Source organism: Phyllostomus hastatus, unplaced genomic scaffold, assembly GCF_019186645.2.
Source record: "Phyllostomus hastatus isolate PE091 unplaced genomic scaffold, TTU_PhHast_1.1 phas_scaffold_501, whole genome shotgun sequence".
Taxonomy (NCBI): Eukaryota; Metazoa; Chordata; class Mammalia; order Chiroptera; family Phyllostomidae; genus Phyllostomus; species Phyllostomus hastatus.
The window spans coordinates 39,040,500-39,059,917 of NW_025334033.1; positions in this window are offsets into that span (position 1 = coordinate 39,040,500).

Genomic DNA, 19,418 nt, shown 5'->3' on the forward strand with positions numbered 1-19,418 from the left:
TTATTTCTATGCATTCTTTCTTTTGGGGCAAAGAAAAAATAGCATTCTCTACACATCTGTATGTTGCTTGGAAGGTGGCTGAAACGTGCCTTTTGTTTCCTAGGGAGTCATTTCGTTTAGTGTCAGACCTGTCACTTTTAATTATTTACCTGATCATCATATCTCCGATTATAATACAAATACAGGATATAATTACACTTTTGAAAATGGTTATTTACTCTGGCCCACAATGCTTTTTGGGAGCTGCTACAACCTATCTGCTAAACATAAGGAGCAGCAGCGTGGAGCCCAGATCTGACTCAGAGAATTATTTTGAGGACCGTTGCCCAGGTAAATAACAGCTGCTTTGGAATCATTACAGCTGAAGCCGTCAATGAATAATTTACCTTTATTCATCTGTTTAACTATAACTGATGAATATTTCAGGGTTACCAAAATATTTTAAAAAGTCCGATGCCACTTGTGCAGCTAGCTGTTATATTTCAGAGGGAATGCTATCAACAGATACGAGGCTGAAGAGTGGCGGCCTGGAAACTTTCACTGGGATTGTGTGATTAATGATTGGTTATGTCAAAATGATGAGACTATGAATTTGGTTTTGGTAAACAGCCCTAAAATCTATTTCTACAAATCTTACGCAAAATGTATTAAGCCTTTGAACTGGCAAACTTGGACAGGGAATCTTGCAAGAGCAACTTTTTCCTATGAGAATTTCTTTTTTGAATTTATATTCCTTACTTAAGAAGCGGCTATTGCCACATTTCTGGCTTTCTAGTGGATTCTGGCATTTTATTCTGAATATTGTACACAGCCAGGAAATTCACAAGCCTATTTTTAAACTGAAGGGGAGCTTTTTTAAAAAAAAATGGAAAATAATCTTTTATTATTACAAACACAATATATATGTATTATAGAAAGTCAAAAATGCAAATAAACAAAAAATAAGAATATCAATCACTATTTTTATTATTGAAAGATAATTCCTGCCACCCTTCACTGTGTGTGACTCCAGGCCTCCTTCCAGTTAGGCATGTGTATTTTTGTCTCTAGAATGAGGTCACACCTCAGTTACTGTTTTGCTACTTGATTTTTAAAGTGACGGCTCTCCACCTTTCCATGTATTTTCATCTTATCTAATGCCCATTCCACTTTCACATTTCCCCAACTGTTTAGAGCAGGGGTGTCAAACTCATTTTCACTTGGGGCCACATCAGCCTCACTATTGCCTTCAAAGGGCTGAATGCAACTGTAGGACTGTCTCAATGCCTTAACAGTTAAGTGAGAGCCTGGCACTTGTGCCAGGTAGAGATAAGGTGCGGGCCAGATAAGACAAGGTGGAGGGCTGGATTTGGCCCGTGGGCCTTGTGTTTGCCACCTCTGGTCTAGAGGAACTTCAAAAAAATTTTTTAAATTAAATTTAAAATCAATCCTTGACAGCTAAGGATACTATTCTGAATATTTGCCTGAATTGATTTGATTCAGAAAGTTCAATGGTCGGTATTGATAATCATGTTGTCAGTCTTTTGAGTAGAGTAATTGATCTGATCACAGCTGTAGAGTCATCAGAATCACACATGAACTTGTGCTCTGGGGAATTCAGGGACTGAAATGACAGTCATTCTGTCAAGAAGTCCATAATAGCAATGAAAAAAAAATATATATGTGAGGAATGTAACAGTACTTATATTTGTAGCATTTTACTTCCTCTTTTATGAGTTTACATTATGTGTGAATAAAGTTTATCCTGAGAGCAAGTTAGAACCTTTGGAAAGGACCACACTGAATTACTAACCATTTAGTATGTATCTCATAAGCAAGTTTTTATTTTTATTTTTTGAGTATTGTCCTTTAAATGACATCCTATGTCAGGAAAGAGTTAAACTTATTCCCAAAGAGCCAAAACTAGTCCAAAGGAGGAACATTCTTTCTCTGGAATCTCATCAGTTGATATTTTGGAGGAAAGGATTTAGGAGGCTGAAAATATGGCTCATTGCCTAAGACTCACATATTTTATTCTTGAGAAACAAATTTCTGGAAGAGTAGCACTATAACATTTAGATAAATAAGCCTATTTTTTTGTCCTCACACCCAAGTTTTTAAATATAAAAGTTATTAAAATCCTACACATTAAATAAAGAACAAATAGAGGAAAAAGGCAAATTACCATTATTTTACCTTTCTAATCAAATAATCATTAGTATTTTGATGTGATTCCTCCAAGTATTTTTTCTATGCATATGCCATAGTTGGTATTATGTACGTGTATACATACATATGTATGATATACAAACATACATATATACTTATATATAAGTACATACCATCATATGTGTATGTAAGTGTATGTGGACACTTACATATAAATGTATATGTATGCTTACATATAAATAGAATATGTACTTATATCTATTTATATATACACGTATGTATATAAAACACAGATACTATATGTACACTATCCTATGTACTCGGGAATAATCCAGTATTTTTTTCTATTTATTTTTACTTTTTACTAGAAAATTTATAAATACTTAGATGGCTCACATTTGTGGTTTACATTATATTTCTATTGGACAGTGCTGTTCTAAGCCATAGATCATAATAATATTAATATTTTGGGGTAGAATATTCTATTAATTATACTTAGAACACATCTCCATGAAATTTTCTAGCATAATGTTCCCAGTGACCTCTTAGCAGTCACTCATGGCCCCTTGGTTTAGCTATAATTTTTTTGTTCTTATTTTCTTGTGGTCTGAACTTTATTATATCTGGTACAGATGTATTGGGATTGCAACCACTTATCTTCATGTCTGTTTGTTTATTTATTTATGATTTTTATTGTATTTTTTCCATTACCATTTAGTCTCCTTACACCCCCTCTCCCTGCAATCACCACGCTGTTGCCCATGTCCACATGCTATGTGCACATAAACCTATGTACTTGGTAATGGTCAAGTATTTTTTTCCGATTACCATAGTCTTTCTAATCAGCATTTGTAATGGTTATATAATATCTTATGGTTGTGTTCCATAATTTATTTATCCACTCCTCTCATGATGGAAAGTTATTTTTTTGTTTCTATTCAGGACTCGGCATCTCCTGGCCTACCCACCAGCTGTGCCTGAGATGCTCTGTGGAGGGTTCATCCTTCCCTTTCCCACCCCTTCTCAGGGCATGTCTCCAGCATCTGCATTCTAGAATGTTCCCTCAAGGAAGCTGAGATCTCAGGGGTCAGCTTCATTTTGGCTCTCTGACTCTTCTCTTCCCTGATGTACTTGACATTTTTGAACCAGTCCTTCTTGTAAGTCTGCCTTGCCAGGAAGTTGGACTTAAGTTCTCCAGTCTTCTCAGCCTCTTCCCAACCCTGCCTGCATTTTCCCTTCCGGTCTTGAGTTGTTAAATCCCAGCTTGGGCCAGAGAGCTAGGCCTCAGCTCCCCATTGGATGGAAGTCCCAGTGGCAGGGAAAGGTCAGTAAGTCTTCAGTTTGTGCCTATTATAAATGACTCTGGGATCAGCTTCTTTTTTTTTCCCAACAAATTTCCCCTCATACTTAGGATTATTTTCTTAGGATAGAATCCCAGAAATGGAATTTCTGAATTAAAGATTATGAACATTTTCAAAGCTGTTAATATTTATTGTCAACTGATTATAGCTAATATTTATTAACCATTTGTGAGGCCTTATCTCATTTAGCTCTCACAGCGGTCCTATCCACATCCCCATCACAGGTTAAAAGATGGAGGCATAGAGGGCGACCTGTGACACAACAGTGCATTATGCCCGGCCGACCCCGCAGCACCGTCCTTGTGTGCTGTAACTGAAAAGGCAACAGTAAGCTTTGCTCATGTGTTTACCTACTTTTGCAGGAGGATGGGGATGTATGGTAACAAGGAAAGGTTGATTAAATATTTTATTTCTTTTGAAAAGCAGTAGCGATTTTTTTCTTTGAGTGTTATTTGTACAAAGATTCTCAGACTTAGGAAGACAAAATCAGTTTTAGACCCGAAGATCAACACGAGGGCTGGTGGCTGACTCGGTCAGCACCTCCTCGGTACAGGGGCGCTGTGCTGGGAGCCATGTGGATGCTGAGCTGCAATGTAGGCTCCACGACGGGAGGGGAGGAGCGGGCTCCACCTGCTTTGTTCGCTGTTTTTCCAGAGCCAGAACAGTGCTTGGCACACAGTGGGGCTCAGGAAATATTTGTGGGGTAAATGAAAATATGGTCATTGTTTTTGCCAGTTAAGATTAGGTTCGTCAGTGAGTGACAGAAACCTCCAAATAACAATGGCTTAACATGGTTGGAGATTTACTTCTGACGTAAGATAAATCTAGATCAAAGCAGCCCAGCCTGTTAGGAAAGATTTATAATATCATCAGGGCCCAGTTTACTTTGCGTTATTGTCCTGTGTTCCTCGGCATGTGGCATTTACCTCAGGGCCCAGCTGAGTGCTTGAGCAGCAGCCAGGCATCAATGTTTCCAAGAGAAGGAAGATAGGTAGGCTCTGCCTGTAAGCTGCACAGAGCCCCTTTGCTGATGTCACATTGGCAGGAACTCAGTTACATTGTCAACTTTAGTGGCAAGGAGGCTAACAAATATGGCCTTTGTTCCAGGTGGCTAGGTGCCCCAGGTAAAATTGGGAGCTTGTTACTATGGAAGAAAGACAAATATGTTTGGGGGAAAACTAGCAGCATGTCTTGGTGGGGAACTTACATCTTCTTAGGATGTGAAGCTACATACTCATTAAAATGTAAATAACCACATAAATCTTTTATATTATTGAAAGCAAACAAGTTGTGTAGGTGCTGTGAAGCACAGAGAGACTGACTGAGAGAATAGTGTTCAGCACAGAGTCAGAGTGGAGGGTGGGCCTGGAGGGGGGGGAGCTGGAGGCTTGGCCAAGGGCGGCAGATGTTTTATATTAAGTAGAGGTGGCAGAAATACAAAAAAAACTTCATGATGATTAGGAATAAAATTCTATCTACTTTTGATCATCAAGTAAAGGTCGTAGTAACAGTTTCAGAATCAATTTGTGTATATTTTTAAAAGGGTACTTTTACTTCCTTTAAACAAATCTTTAAAGCCTCGTTACTTGGACTCCCGCCTTTGAGCCTCCTGCGGTTCTTCTGTGTGTGATCAGTGGCTCTCCAAGGCCTCGGTGTTCTGTGTGAGGCTCTTCTGTTCCTCTGCAGGGCACAGGGCGCGCCAGGGACTCCTGTGGCCAATGGAGATTTCTTCCAGAGCGAGGGAACTGGAATGCCCTTTTCCAATAACTGCTGTCTCGGAAAACCCCAGTGTAAAAAAGGGGCAAAAACATTGCTCCACATACGGGCTGAATTTCTTTCTTTTGTTATTTAAAAAATGACACATGTAGTACATACTCGTCAAATAATTAGAAATCAAGGGTGGGGGGACGTCGTAACACGAAAAAATCACCCATAATTCCACTCTCCAGAGATGACCACAGTTAATATTATTGTTTTTTTTTTAAAGTACTATAACCTTTTATTAGTAGTAGCTCTCAAAATAATCAGATCTTTTCACTGAGTCATTTTACTTCCAGCCATCTGTCCTGAGGAAATTATCCAATATTTTTATGATAATTATACATTTACTTTTTTGTGATCTTAAAATTTTTTAAATTGTTCTTTTACTGTTGACACACAATATTACATTAATTGCAGGTGTACAACATAGTGATTAAATATTTATATAATTTATATAACAAAACAAATAAATAAACAAACAAAAACTGATAGTTGGCAGAGGGGAGGGGGATTGGGGGAGTGGGTGAAAAAGGTGAAGGGATTAAGAAGTACAAACTGCCAGTTATAAAAACAGTCACAGGGATAAAAAGTTCAGCATAGGGAATATAGTCAATAATATTGCAATAACTATTGTGATATCAGATCAGTACAGGAGTTAATGGGATGATCACAGTTAATATGTTGATGTAAACCCTTGTGGACTTTTAATGCCTTTAAAAATATATTCACATAAACATTTATTAAACACACTGTTAAATCAATGTTTTATTATCTGTATTTTCAATTGAATGATCGAGTGGCAACTTTTTTGGTCTGTAAATATAACCATCATTTCAAATGGCTGCATGATATTTTATTAGGAGGATGTGAAAGATCAGTTTTCAGTGACATGAAATATGTCTGTCTGCAATGATTCTTTTTATCAGGAATTTAAGAGAACTGCTAACTCAGAAGAGCTAAGTGGGAGCAGAAGGCTTGAAAGGAGGTCATCAGGAAAGGTTAGTTACACAGTTGCCTGAGGCTGAGAGGCTAAATCTAATACCTGGACAACTGGTTGCTACAGGCCGCCTGGGGAGGTGGGTGTCGGTGGGAGTCAGCATTGCTCATAGCTGGAGCTCCCCCAGGAAGCAGCAGAGAGCCCAGGTGAGGGCCTCTTTGGAGGCAGATGGCTCTGGAGAAGTCACCTCAAAAGGCCAGCTGGTGTTCTGTAAATAGCCCTCGTCTGCCACATTTTTGCCTTTTCTCCAGCTGGTGTTAGAAAGAGCTCTGTGAAATCGGGTGTAGTTTTAACATTATTTCTTTAGCTGCTACTTCATTCCCCAGTTACCTCACCCCTACCTCCCATTCCCCAGTTGCTCACATTCTGCTACCACTATCTGATGTACATTGAAAGCAGTTACTTCATGAGCTAGGTATGTGCAATGCTTAAGTCTTTCCACTCAGGAGCCTTTAGAAATAAAACTCAGATTAGGTAACAGCTAGGGCAGGATAATCGAGGACATTTTTTAACAGTGACATAATGACTTGTCTCAGTTATTCCCTATTGTTTGAAGGGGTTCATTATCTCTCTGTGAAACCACATCTGGCATGGAATCTGAAGTGAATTACTGAAACACAGGCCCTTACCCCTGAATGTTAAGAGCCCACCTGCCTCCGTCTAATGGGCTTCGCACCACCGGGGCCCTGTACGGATGCTGGCGCTCGCAGGCTGCCCTGATGTTGTGCATAAAGGGTGCCTGTCTTACAACGTGAGACCTCCATCTGCTATAGATTCTGCTCCACAAGAATAAACTTGTTCTTTCTTGAGGATAAATGACCTAGGGATCACTGGCTTTTAAGTGTTGTAAATTTCTATGGCATTATCAAAGAAATGGAAGCTACAGCAAGCCACTTAGTATTATATTTCCATTTTCTGGATAATGGATTAGGTGCAATTTCCCAACAAATGTGAGCAGACTACAGAGGGGAGGCTAGATATAGAATAAGATACAAAATATTTACAACAAAACTGCTCAAGAAAGTCAAGTTAGTTCTCCTCTGATATGATCAATTATTAAAATAAAAGATACATGCTCAGGAGAAGTATTAATGATCAAGGGGGAGTGAAATGAAAATAAAACTGGATTCAGTTCTTGAAGGGCCCTGAAATGGGAATTTGGAAAAGGTAAAGGTAAAGGAAAAGGTAAAGGTAGCCAGAGTAGTGGAGTCTCAGACTTGATATCAAACACTAAACTGGGGAAATAAATGAAGATGAAAACAGGAATTCAGAGGGTATTAATGATGCAGAGATGTGGACCAGGAGCGGGAAAGGAAAGAAAGAAAGGAAAAAGAATGAGCCCTGGCTGGGTGTGGCTCAATGGATTGAATGCCAGCCTGCGAACCAAAGGGTCACCGGTTCGATTCCTGTCAGGGCACACACCTGGGTTTCAGGCTGGGTCCCCAGTGAGGGTGTGCAAGAGGCAACCACACATTGATGTCTCTCTCCCTCTCATTCTCTCTCCCTTCTCCTCTGTCAAAAAAGAAATAAAATCTTTTTTTTTAAAGAAAGAAAAAGAATGAAAGGAAGGGAGAAAAGAAAATAATTTCAGACATAGTATTTATATAGTGTGGAAATAAAAAATATTTCAAAATGCTAAAAAATGATTTTAAGCTAGAAGAGCAAGAGTTTGAGTAGGATTTACAACTTCTAAATATTAAGCAGGATCTTTTGTACCCTTCTCTGATAAGGGTAAAATGAGCAGATAGTGAGAAAGATCCCTCTTGTTTCTAGGAAACCATCTAGCTGAGACACGTTGCCTGGAAGCTGTTTTTCCTGTTAATAGTCACAGAGTTCAAACAAATAGCTCTATTTTTTTATACATGTGCAAGCTGACTTTATTTATATTTTTAATTGTAGCTCTTTAAAGGAAAACTGAAATCAGAGACAAGAGGGATCTTGTGATTTGACAGTCAAAGCCATTGGCCATTGAGCTCCTTGTCCACAGGGTTGGGCTGGTGTGCAGAGAAACAAAGTGCTGGAGAAACAGGAGGAAACAGAGCCGGAGAACCATAGACACTTTGCTGAAAGTCACACTGCTAAATATCAGCATAGCAAATTCCATCATAATTTAGGTATTGCTAAGGAATTCATTGACTCTGGAGCAAGTTGTGGGTTGATTAGCAGGAGCCAAGCAAGCAGGATGTGTTGGGGCTGCACATTTAGATGTACTTTACATTTTTCTCAGCCTGTTTCCACATCTGTGAAATGATGGCATTGGAATACATGGTTGTGACCCTGGCAAAGGCTGATGAGGAGGGTAGGGCTGTGCCATTGGGGTGAGTTGGCTGTTAGCTAGATAATAATGGATCCATCAGCTAGGCAGGGCTGGCAGAGACTACCAAATCCACAGAAGTCAAGACGCTTAATCAGTGGTGGGTCAGGACACAGTCTCCAGAGAGGGTCAAATGGCCAAAGCTTCAGTATTTTGCTAGTAAGATCTTTCTGCCTTGCTCTGTTCCTATGCCTTGTGAGTCTCAAAGCAGCTATGTTTGGGTGTAGCTGCTAAAGAGAAATGTTGAATTTGTGGGAAAAAGTTTGTATAAGTGTCAGAAAACAGTGGAGCAAATTTGGGAACTTATTATGAGACTAGAAGTGAAGACTGGAAGTCTGTTGGGACTTTGCATCTCTAGTCTTTGTTCCTCTTGTGACTCTGCTGGATCTGTTAGGCATAACTTTATTCGAATCAGCACTGTCAGTGCACAGCTGGAATGCAACATCCAGGCCCAGACTCTGCACCCTGAGGGGGCACATGAAGACTGTTCAAAGGAGAGCCATGGGAGTGATTAAAGAGTTAAGAAAAAAAAAAAAAAGCCTGAGAGGAGATGGGAAAGAACTGGGGATAATTTATCAAGGAAAAGGTCTGACCCTGGCCGGGTGGGTCAGTTGGTCTGAGTGTTGTCCCATACACCGAAAGGTTGCAGGTTCAATTCCCAGTCAGGGTACAGCTCAGCTCCCAGTTGGGACATGCAGGGGAAGCAACTGATTGATGTTTCTTTTTCACATTGATCTCTCTTTCTCTCTCCCTCTCTCCCCACCTTCCCCTTCCTGCTTCTCTTCCTCTCTCTTTAAGTCCTCTCTCAATAAACCTACCCTTGAGTGAGGACTTAAAAAAAGAAAGAAAAAGGAAAAGGTCTGCTATTCAGCATAATACAGTCTTAAGTTTATGACAGCTTATTAGTGTAAGAAGGTGACTGACTATTCTTTGTCTTCACTAAGGATACAGCAAGAGTGAACAGACTTGAATCCCAGCAAGATTCAGGTTAGATGAATGGTAGGAGACAATGGTAGTGCAGACTGCAGGCCTCTTGAGGCTTCCAGGGGAAAGCTGAGACCTCTCCTGCTTTGACAAATAGATGATTCTTCCTCTCTGGAATGATGTTTGCTCTGGCTCAAGGCAGGGTGATGACCTGGAAGGACTTGTTAGCCCTTCTTAATTTGGGGGACAGATATTTATTTGGTTGGGTCATAGGAGCTCTTAGGTTTTTTTTGTTGTTGGGTGTTTGTTTCTGGTGAATCAGTGTCTGAAAGGACTTCTGAAGCTCTTTGGTATTTTCTCTCTCAGGGTTAAAACAATATTGTGTCATGAAATAATTTTCCACCTTCTGTTCATTAGTCTCAAGTTTCAGTGTCCAGCTTACAAAGTGCATTTATGTTAGATTTTCAGGTTTGGGATATGTTGCAGGTTATTTAGAAAATGATTAAATGATATGATTAAGTTATCTGATGTCCAAGCTGTTTTGCTTTCAAAGCATCCAGTGGCTATTTCATGTATTTTCAATCATTTGATTTGATTTTTTAAAAAATAAAAATAACTAATGTATTCCCTCCAAATGTAAAAAAAATTGAATCTTTCCTCCTCTTAATTACTTTAAACTCAACATTTGCCTCATGCAGGTCCATGTGACTAGGATGGAAAGCTGCTCAGCTTGCCAAGTGAGGGGGGAGTAACGTTTTGTAATGAAAACCTCAAAAGCAAGTCTAAGTGTTGGCTGTCTTATGTGTTAAATGAAAACCTTCAGGTGTAGCAAAAAGTCAAGTGAAACTTTCATCTGGTATTTTTTTGAGGAAAATTGGCTTCAGATGTTTTCCAGCTAATGCACTATGACAGAAAATTTATAATGAAAGAGTGGAAGTGTTGTTATGGGTTGGTTAGTGACTAGAAAGTCACCAGAATACCACTCACCCTCCCATTCTGATTCTCTCTCTGGTACAGTCATCTCTCTATTGCCTGTCTCTCTGTAGGGTGGGTGGCGTTGTCTCTGACCAGCTGGATGTAGTTTCAGTGGTGAACAGGACTCTGTTCTAATAACACAAAGATGCCACATAAAATGAGGCCTCTGAAAAACAACAAACAATGTCTATACCTGATAATTACATACACAATTTGTATGCACCTGACAGTTTGACACAAAGAGACTGTTTACTTCCAGATGGATGTCAGTGGAAGTCACCCTATAATGCCTTCTCCTACATTCTACTGACTTCCTGCTATTATAGTCCCTGATGGTAGAATTTTTGTAAATATCTCAAGTTATTATTGCCCAAATTGTTATATTTAGTATGGAGGGGGGACGGTACTAGTGATAGGAGAACTCAAGAGTTGAAGATTTGAGCTGTAACTACAGCTCAAATGGTTGATAGGCTTATGTGATTAATGCATGTGGAAAACCGTTGTTCCAGGGACTGGAATGCTTTACCTACAAGACTCCAGGAGGCCAACAAGCAATTCAACCTTTGTGTTCCAGGGAGGGAATGTCCATGACAAGTCAAGAATTATTGATCAACAAATAAAGAAATAGTAGAAAAATCACTCCTGGGATTGCAACTCTTATCTGTTTAATCCTTTAAAAACATTTCTTTATTAACCTTTTTCCAAACCTCTCACTTACCCTTTTCTTCTTTTTTTCTCCTTATAGAAATGTTGGCTTGAGATGAAATGTTAAGATGGGTTTTAGGGTACATAACTGTCCCCCACCCCACTGTCTTCTCAGATTACCAGCATTGGAATAAAGCACCCATAAAGACCCAATCCTTGTCTCTACCTATTGGTCTGCTAGTGACATGCAGCATGAACACTGACTTTTCCAGTTCCGTTAGGTTTGGATGAAATGACAAAGAACTGGGTTCAGAGGTATGCTAGCCTCCCACAGCACCCATCACTCAAGTGAGGCATCTTTTTTAAAAATCCTCACCCAAAGATATATTCATTGATTTTAGAAAGGGAGAGAGAGGAAGAGAGAGAGAGAGAGGAACATCAATCAGTTGCCTTCTGTATACACCTCCCACCAGGGATCAAACCGCAACCTATGTAGGCATGTGTTCTGACAGGGAATCAAAACTTCAACCTTCTGGTACACAGGATGTCTCTCCAATTAACTGAGCCACCCTGCCAGGGTGAGAGGTACCTTTGAAGAGAGTGTGCTGCCTGAAGCCACTAGCTGCTACAAGAGTGGGATGAGAGTGGACAGGAGAGGATTACAGGCAGCCTGTGCTGGTGCACCGGGCTTGTGTGGTCCAAGAGAGTAGACTGGGTGCAGTGGAAACAGAGGGTGGAGAAGTGGCTTCTCTCTGAGGTAGGGCAGGCAGGGAGAGGCCCGAGAAAACGCCCAGGGCACAGTGAAGGCTGCAGGAATGGAATTCAGACAGGCTTTTTGTGGATGAACAACTGACACGGGCGTTGGAGACTTTGCTGCTGCTGGAGCAATGTCCTACCCTACAGGCCTTCACCCCAGTTTTCCCTGAAGTCCTTTTAGAAATGTTGGCACTCTCATTGAACAAGGCATTTTATCCTAATTTCAGATTATCCCCCACGGCATAAGTCTGGAAACCATTAGACTTTTTTCTTGTTTTTCTTATGATAACATTCTTTATTCTAGTACCATGTTGTTTTAGCAAATAGCCCAAGGCACAAACTGAACACCAGGCCTGGAGTGTTTATCCAGCCCAGCAGCCCTTGGGTGTGAGGCGAGCCTGGGAGTTACTGACTCTCATTTTCCTTCATCATGTTTAGGCTTTGCTTTCAGTTAGATGGGCTTTCCCAAAGCCAAGGGTGAGGGTCTTTTTAAAGCAATGCCTGTCTTGTGTAACGCAACCCAATTGGGTTATGAATCTTTGTGTAGCTAGTCCATGCTCAGTGAGGGAAAAGCAGACAGGTTCATTGAAACAAAGCTGGTTCACCACATTACCCTTTATATGGCATTTATTCCCCTAACTGCTTAAAAGTAGAACTCTCTAAGATTATTAATCTACTTTGTAGAGATTTTTTACCACATATGGAAATACACATTTTTGTGGTGTTTCTGTAACAGGGAAAGGGGGCAGCTGCCTTGTAGCTACTGAAGCAGCAGCACCTTTCCTGAGACACCTGGTGAGGGTAGATAGTGCCCAGGTCCCACCACCGAACTGTGCTGTGCTGTTCGTGGCTCTTGTCAGCTCTGGGAGCTTTGAGCCCCGTGTACACGGAGTGAAACAGGAGTGGGGGTGGGTGAGTGAAAGATGACAGGCAAAAAACTTAAGCAGATAGGTGTTGGGGGTGAGGGGTTAGATGGCTTCAGGAGAGCCAAAGATTTGTTCCAGAAGGTATGAGCGGTGTCCTTGGAGCCCCAATGTGGGTGAGTGAAGAGTGAGCCGGCCAGCCCAGGGGCAAAGCAAAGAGAACTAACCAGTATGGTGAGAATCCTCAGCAAATTAACTGACCCCCTGCTGCCTGACCCCTGGGGCAAATTCTTAGCACAGGGTGGCGACAGCCTGTGCTCCCGACTTGGAACTGGGGGGAAGGGTTTGCCAGAGAAGAACCTGGGGAAGTCTGCATCCCAGCCTTTGGACTAAGGGAAGAAAGTTTTGCTACCCCGCATAGTGACAGCTCAAAATCAAGAGGGAGACTTGTGTCTGGGAGTCTCGACCTTTCCCATCGCATCTCCACATTCTGGCTGACTGTTGGAGAGGAGCTTCCTTCGTGTGACAGGCTCACCTTTCAGCACGCCTCAATCACAGCACTTAGATCGCTGAAGGGAAGAGGCAGGAGAGGGAAGAGAGGGGGCTCCTGCTTCCTAAACACACCCACACCAGTCAGGCCCAGGTCACAGAGGTCACCAGTCCTGTGGTAACTTCCTAATGATAAGGGAAACCCCTCTCCCCTAATCCCCTCTGAGTGTGGCTGGCATTTGCATTGGTTACTAAAGAAGGGATGTTTATCTCACCTGTGCCCTTGTCCTCACACACACACTTGGCCCGCATTCCAGCCCCCTCAGCAGTGATACCCGCAGCCCTTAGAATCCCGGCACCCGGCATCCGCAGTGAGGAACTCTTGATTTTTAATTATGTGGGAAACCACTTTCCCTCTCTCCCTGTTTACAAATGATAAATGACTTTGGAGAAGCAGACACAACTGTGTCTTTTCAGGATTGTTTAGGAGACTTGGAGGTACAAATATGATGGATTGGGTTTGCATTCGCTTTGCTCTGACTAAGATAAATTGTCACTGAAATTATAAGGTTGCTCATTTTCACCATCAAGCCCATTGCATTTTTGAAACCAGCTATTCTCTATAGGCTTTTTGTCAGTCGCAGGAAAGGAATGGTATAATAATGATCAGATTAGAGGAATACCATTAAAAGCACTAAGGCAGTCCATCTGCTTCTTTGAAATATTTGGTGAGGCTGCTGGTCTCCTTGATTCCAGCTTGTCACTTGCCCACAGCAGGAAGAGTGAGGAAATGCTTGGGCCCGGGGGCCACCATCACAATGAAACGTCCACATACAGGTCACAGCAAGCACTGTGATGTTCCAACAATAAATTGAAAATGACCTCAGTTCACATCATTTAAAACCATACATTTCAAATTCATTTGTATAGTACTTGAGTAAAACAATGGACTTGTTCTGGGCAAAATTTTCCCCAAGATGATATATCTGTAACCACTTAGATGCATAGGCCACTTTTGAAATAATGCATAAGAAACTGGTGACTTTGGCTGCCTCTGTAAACGGGGACTAAATGGGTAGGACAGTGGGCAGTTATTTAATAAATGAAAAACTACCCATTACAATATTACCATGAAAATGAAAACAGTTTTAAATTTTTTTAAAACATTTTCCTTTATTGAAAAGTGGACACCATGCTGGCTGGTTTGCTTTCTGTGGGTGACCAACCCATAGTGTACATTCACCTGCCCTGCCTCGTGTTGAAGACAGATACAAAGACATAGGCTCACACAGCAAAGGAGACAGAAAGCACAATCTATCAAAATAATTATTCCTCTACATCTTTCTGTTTATCTGTTTCTATACATCATACATGACTGGGCATGTGTGATAGTGCCAACTAAATTCTCTCTAAGGGCCAGGCAAATAACATAAATGTGTGAAATCAGCTGGATATAAGGTCAATTACAAAATGATGAGGATTATGCTAAATTAGAGAATTTATATTTTACCTAAAGATACTTAAAGTTTAATAACATGTGGCTAAATATGACAATTTGTAGGCTGGATTTACCAGTTTATTTCACTAGAGGTAAACAAGGTTATTATGTTCTTCCGTATCCTTTCAGATATATTCCATGTGTGTGTGGGTGTGTGTGCGCGTGTGTGTATTATATAAGTTCACAAGCATACAAATCCATCTTCCTGCCCCTTATTTGTTAAGCAAGTGATAGCATGTCAGTTGCAATTTTCACTCTAATCACAATTGAACCTTTTGCTGACAGTTTGTTGCCCTGACTGCATTATCACATGTTACCTCTCTTCTGATTACTTTCTAGGTTCTTTTTGGTTCTCTTCCCAAGATCAAGACATGAGTGTAGGCATTCTTCCCTACTACAACATATTTGCATTTCTTTCTTAGTGAAAAATCTCTTTACTTGAAACCTTGTGCAATTATTTACCCTTTTCTCTTCTATTTAAACCTAAAACCCTATCAAGTTCCTTTTACTTTCTTTTCCCTGCCTTGTTAATAGTTTGATCACCTCTCAATTAGGATTATCTTCAGATTCTATTAGCATTCTGTTGTGCATGCTGCAAGAATCGTAAGAGATGTTAATAGGACTAAGCCTGAGCTCGACCCCTTGAGTCACCCTATTAGACCCAACCACTTTCCCCAAATTGAATAGTATATCATCCATCATTGTAAATCCTAAATGTTCTTGCCAACAGCTTTTAGCTTTAAGGAGCTGCTTTCAATATCTACCATCTGCTACCAACCTCCATCTAACCATGTAACACATTTAATGAAGAATCTCATTCAACTAATAAGATTATTAAGCCTGATTCTGTTGACAGTGCACACATTGGCAGCTTTCCTTGAGAGCATTTAGAAAAATTGCTTGGCTGCAGATAATTTGTGTAAAGTAGCTCTTTCTTCCAAAGTGCTTAGCGTGAACAAAGTGAAGTGAAAAGAACTGAGTTCTAATCTTGCTTTGACTGATGTACAGTCTTGGTAGGCATTTAACCACAGAGCCTTGATTTCCTCCTCATGGACAAGGGAGGGTTAGCAACATCTATTCCAGTGATGTCACAGGGTTATTGTAATCAAGTTATTAAACCAATGCAAAAGCAACCTTACTAAAGGCCTTAGGAATTGATCCTTTTCCACTTCAGGGCTGCTCAGCAATCAGTTGAGAAGATAGGGCAGCAGTGGTACTGCTATTTAAAGAATTAGTTTCTCCATGAACCTCTCTAACTTTCCTTCAACTTCTCCCTAATGGTCCTTATTCAGCAGGTGACTGACTGGCTTTTTGGAGGCTCTAGGTGAACGTTTCCTAAGTGTTTCTCTTGTCTGCCTCTAAAATCTTCGCGTTCAGTCTTTCACTGCTGTGTTGAAGGCAGTAGGTTCAGCTCTTCATCCTGAGGCACCCTTTCATCTGCGGCCTGAATTCTCTGTCAGCTCCTCCCTGACTTTGCCCCATCTTCCTAGGGCATGATTTGTTTTCCTTCTCTATTGGTTTCTTCTCCTACAAATGTGCTCATGTTTCTTTTTTCTAAAATCCTCCCCTTAGTGCAGTGAGTCCCTCAGGGCAACCACTTAGCCCATCTTCCTCCTTCTTCCCACCACTAAATATCCGTCCCTTCCTAGTCTCTTCCCACTCCCTGTAGCCTTAGCTTCTTACAGCCCCGTTCCCTTCATGGTGCCCTGCTGAATCTGATGCCTCCAAGGCTGCATTCTAATTAATCAAATTTGCTGATTTTCACTCCATTCCCATCTTTTTTGAATTTCTTACATCATTTAACACTATTGGTAATAAAGAATAATCCTGTTTTCATTCTCACCTGCCCAATAAAGCCTGATTTCTCTCTTTTCTGCTCTTCACATTTAGGTGTTTTTCAGTTTCATTCTCAAAACCTTGGTGGTCTTATCAAGCCACACATCTTCTGTGGATAATCCCCACATACCCAAGTTGAATACTAATTGTGGTTTCAGATTCCAGACTGCATTCCCAAAGGCTGACAGGGCATCTCCACAGGAAGGTCATGATGAAGCCATTCAGACTCAACATTTTAAAGCTGAGCTTATCATCTCCTCAAAGGGGAGATACAAGTGTCTGTACACTTGATTTCCCTACTTCTGTTCAGGTGACTTTTTCCTGTACATTCACAATTACCTCTAAAGCTGCAAAATAAATTGCACCCCAGACTTCTAAGCTGGTGAGGAATTAAGTGGAAAGCAAATCAGGAAAAATTTTAGGGTGGTAGCAGCCTGAGTGAAATTAGCATGAACCTAAGAGAAAACCAGGCGGAACAGGATATTAACATCAAGCATTTTGCTTAGCATAGAGGCTACTCAATGTGCCAGAGTTTGAATTTCTAATTTTTTATCAAGCATCAGGTACAAAGCCTGGGCCCTCACCACAGTAACTTATTTAAAAATTGCTGTGTGACAACAATATCTCTTCAGACTATCTAATTTCTTATACTCAGATTTTAAATTTATACATCCTTCATTTTTTCTCTTATTATGAGATATTTTAAACATACAGAGAAGTATAGATAACAGATTCTTCATTTCCATTAATCACCTTGTCATTTTGTTGTGTTTGCTTTGGCTATTTATAACACATTTTATCTTGAAACAATTTTAGACTTTAAAAAATTGCAAAAGTAATGTCTGCATATGTCCTTCACCTAGCTTCCCCAAACATTAACACTTTACATAACCATGGCATAAGGTTTGAAACCATGAATTAGCATTGATATAGTACTCTTAACTAATCCACATAATTTATTCAGATTTCACCAATTTTCCCCACTAATGCCTGTTTCCTTGTTCAAGATCCTACACTGCTTCTAGGCCCGCCCCTCAGGCTTCTTTTGTCTTTTGTGATTGGATAGTTTTTGAAAAGTACTGGCCAGTTGTTTTGTGGAATGCTTCTCAGTTTGGATTTGTCTGGTGTTTTGTTACGTTTAAATTCATCGTATGCATTTTTAGCAAAAATATCACATAAGTGACTTTGCTCCCTTTTAAGGCCTCAGGAATGTGTCAGGAAGTCCTCAACCTTGATATGTCCCTTTACTGGTGATGTTCACTTCGATCACTTGGCTAAGGGGATGTTCTTCAGGTTTCTCCTCCATGAAGTTACTCTTCCCCCTTTGTAATTAGTAAGTTTTAACAAATATCTCGTGTAGGAACACGCTGAAACTATGTAAATATTCTGTTTTTCACTATATCTTTACTTACTAATTTTAGCATCCATTGGTGATTTTTGCCTGTAACAATTATTTTTCTTTTGTTTGCAAATGGTGATCTTTAAAATATTTTCATCATTCCTTCTCTTCCATTTTACTTATTTAGTTAATTATTTATTTATATCAACATGGATTTATGAAATTTGCTTTATTCTATCAAGTATGATCTATTACTACCATTATTTTGTCACCCCAAATGTCCTGGATTTGGCCACTGGGAGCTTCTCTAGGATGACTCCTACATTCTTTCCACATACACGTGTTTTCTGAGTACTTCCCTGTTTCCTGGTACCGCAAGGTGTTCTAGGCTCATCGTGTGGTTTCCCTGCTCCAGTTTTCCCCCCAGATCAGTTTTTAAAAATAAACAAAACATCATAGAAGTCCCCTGTGCCCTGTGAACACGTCCTCATTCACACCTCCTCGCCTCCCTCATCAGATGTTTCTACTCTCCTGATTTGAACGTGACCCTATAAAGTTCCCATCATGACTTTATACTTTGCATATAGATGCATCTATAAGTAACATAGTTTTCTTGCATATTTTATAGCATTAGATAAGTGAAATAAAATTGTAAATATATGTAAATAGAATTTACAGATTCTATTTGGTTCATGTGGCTCAAAAGCTTATTTATTTTGACTGCTGTATAATATCCCATTGTAGGATTATCCAAATTTATTTATTTTGTAAATTGATAGACATTTTGATTATACCTAATTTTTGCTATTATGAACATATTCTTGTAAGTTATCTGCTTGAATTCCTTTGTTAGAGTTTCACTGGATTATATATTTAGAAATATAGTTACTAGGCCTTAGGGTATAATGTCTTCAACTTCATTAGATTTTGTCTTCCAAATGCTTTTTTTTAATATTTTGTTTATTTATTTTTAGACATAGGGGAAGGGAGGGAGAAAGAAAGGGAGAGAAACATTGATGTGTGGTTGCCTCTCGTGTGGCCCCTCCTGGGGATGCAGCCCGCAACCCAGGTATATGCCCTCACTGGGAATTGAACCCGTGACCCTTTCATTGGCAGGCTGAAGTTCAATCCACTGAGCCACACCAGCCAGGGCCAAATGTTTGTTTTTATTTATTCTGCTACCAACCACATGTGTCCCTAAATCGACGCATCTTCACCAGTCTTCAGTATGATCAGTCATTAGATGGTGTTTGTTGTTTTTACCTGCATTTTCCTGATTATTAGTAGGGCTGAGCATTTTTTAATCTTATTGGCCATTTTTATTCTATAAACTGTAATCCTTTGCCTATTTTTCTGTTGGATTGTTGTTGTCTTGTTGTCTTGTCTTGTTTACAGTTTTGGTACTTTGCTGGTGATGTTTCAGTCATTGGCTTGTTTTTTAACATTGCTTGACCTGTCTTTTCATCCTTCTAATTTCAATTCAGTGTTCCAAGTGGGTTTCCTAATTGGACA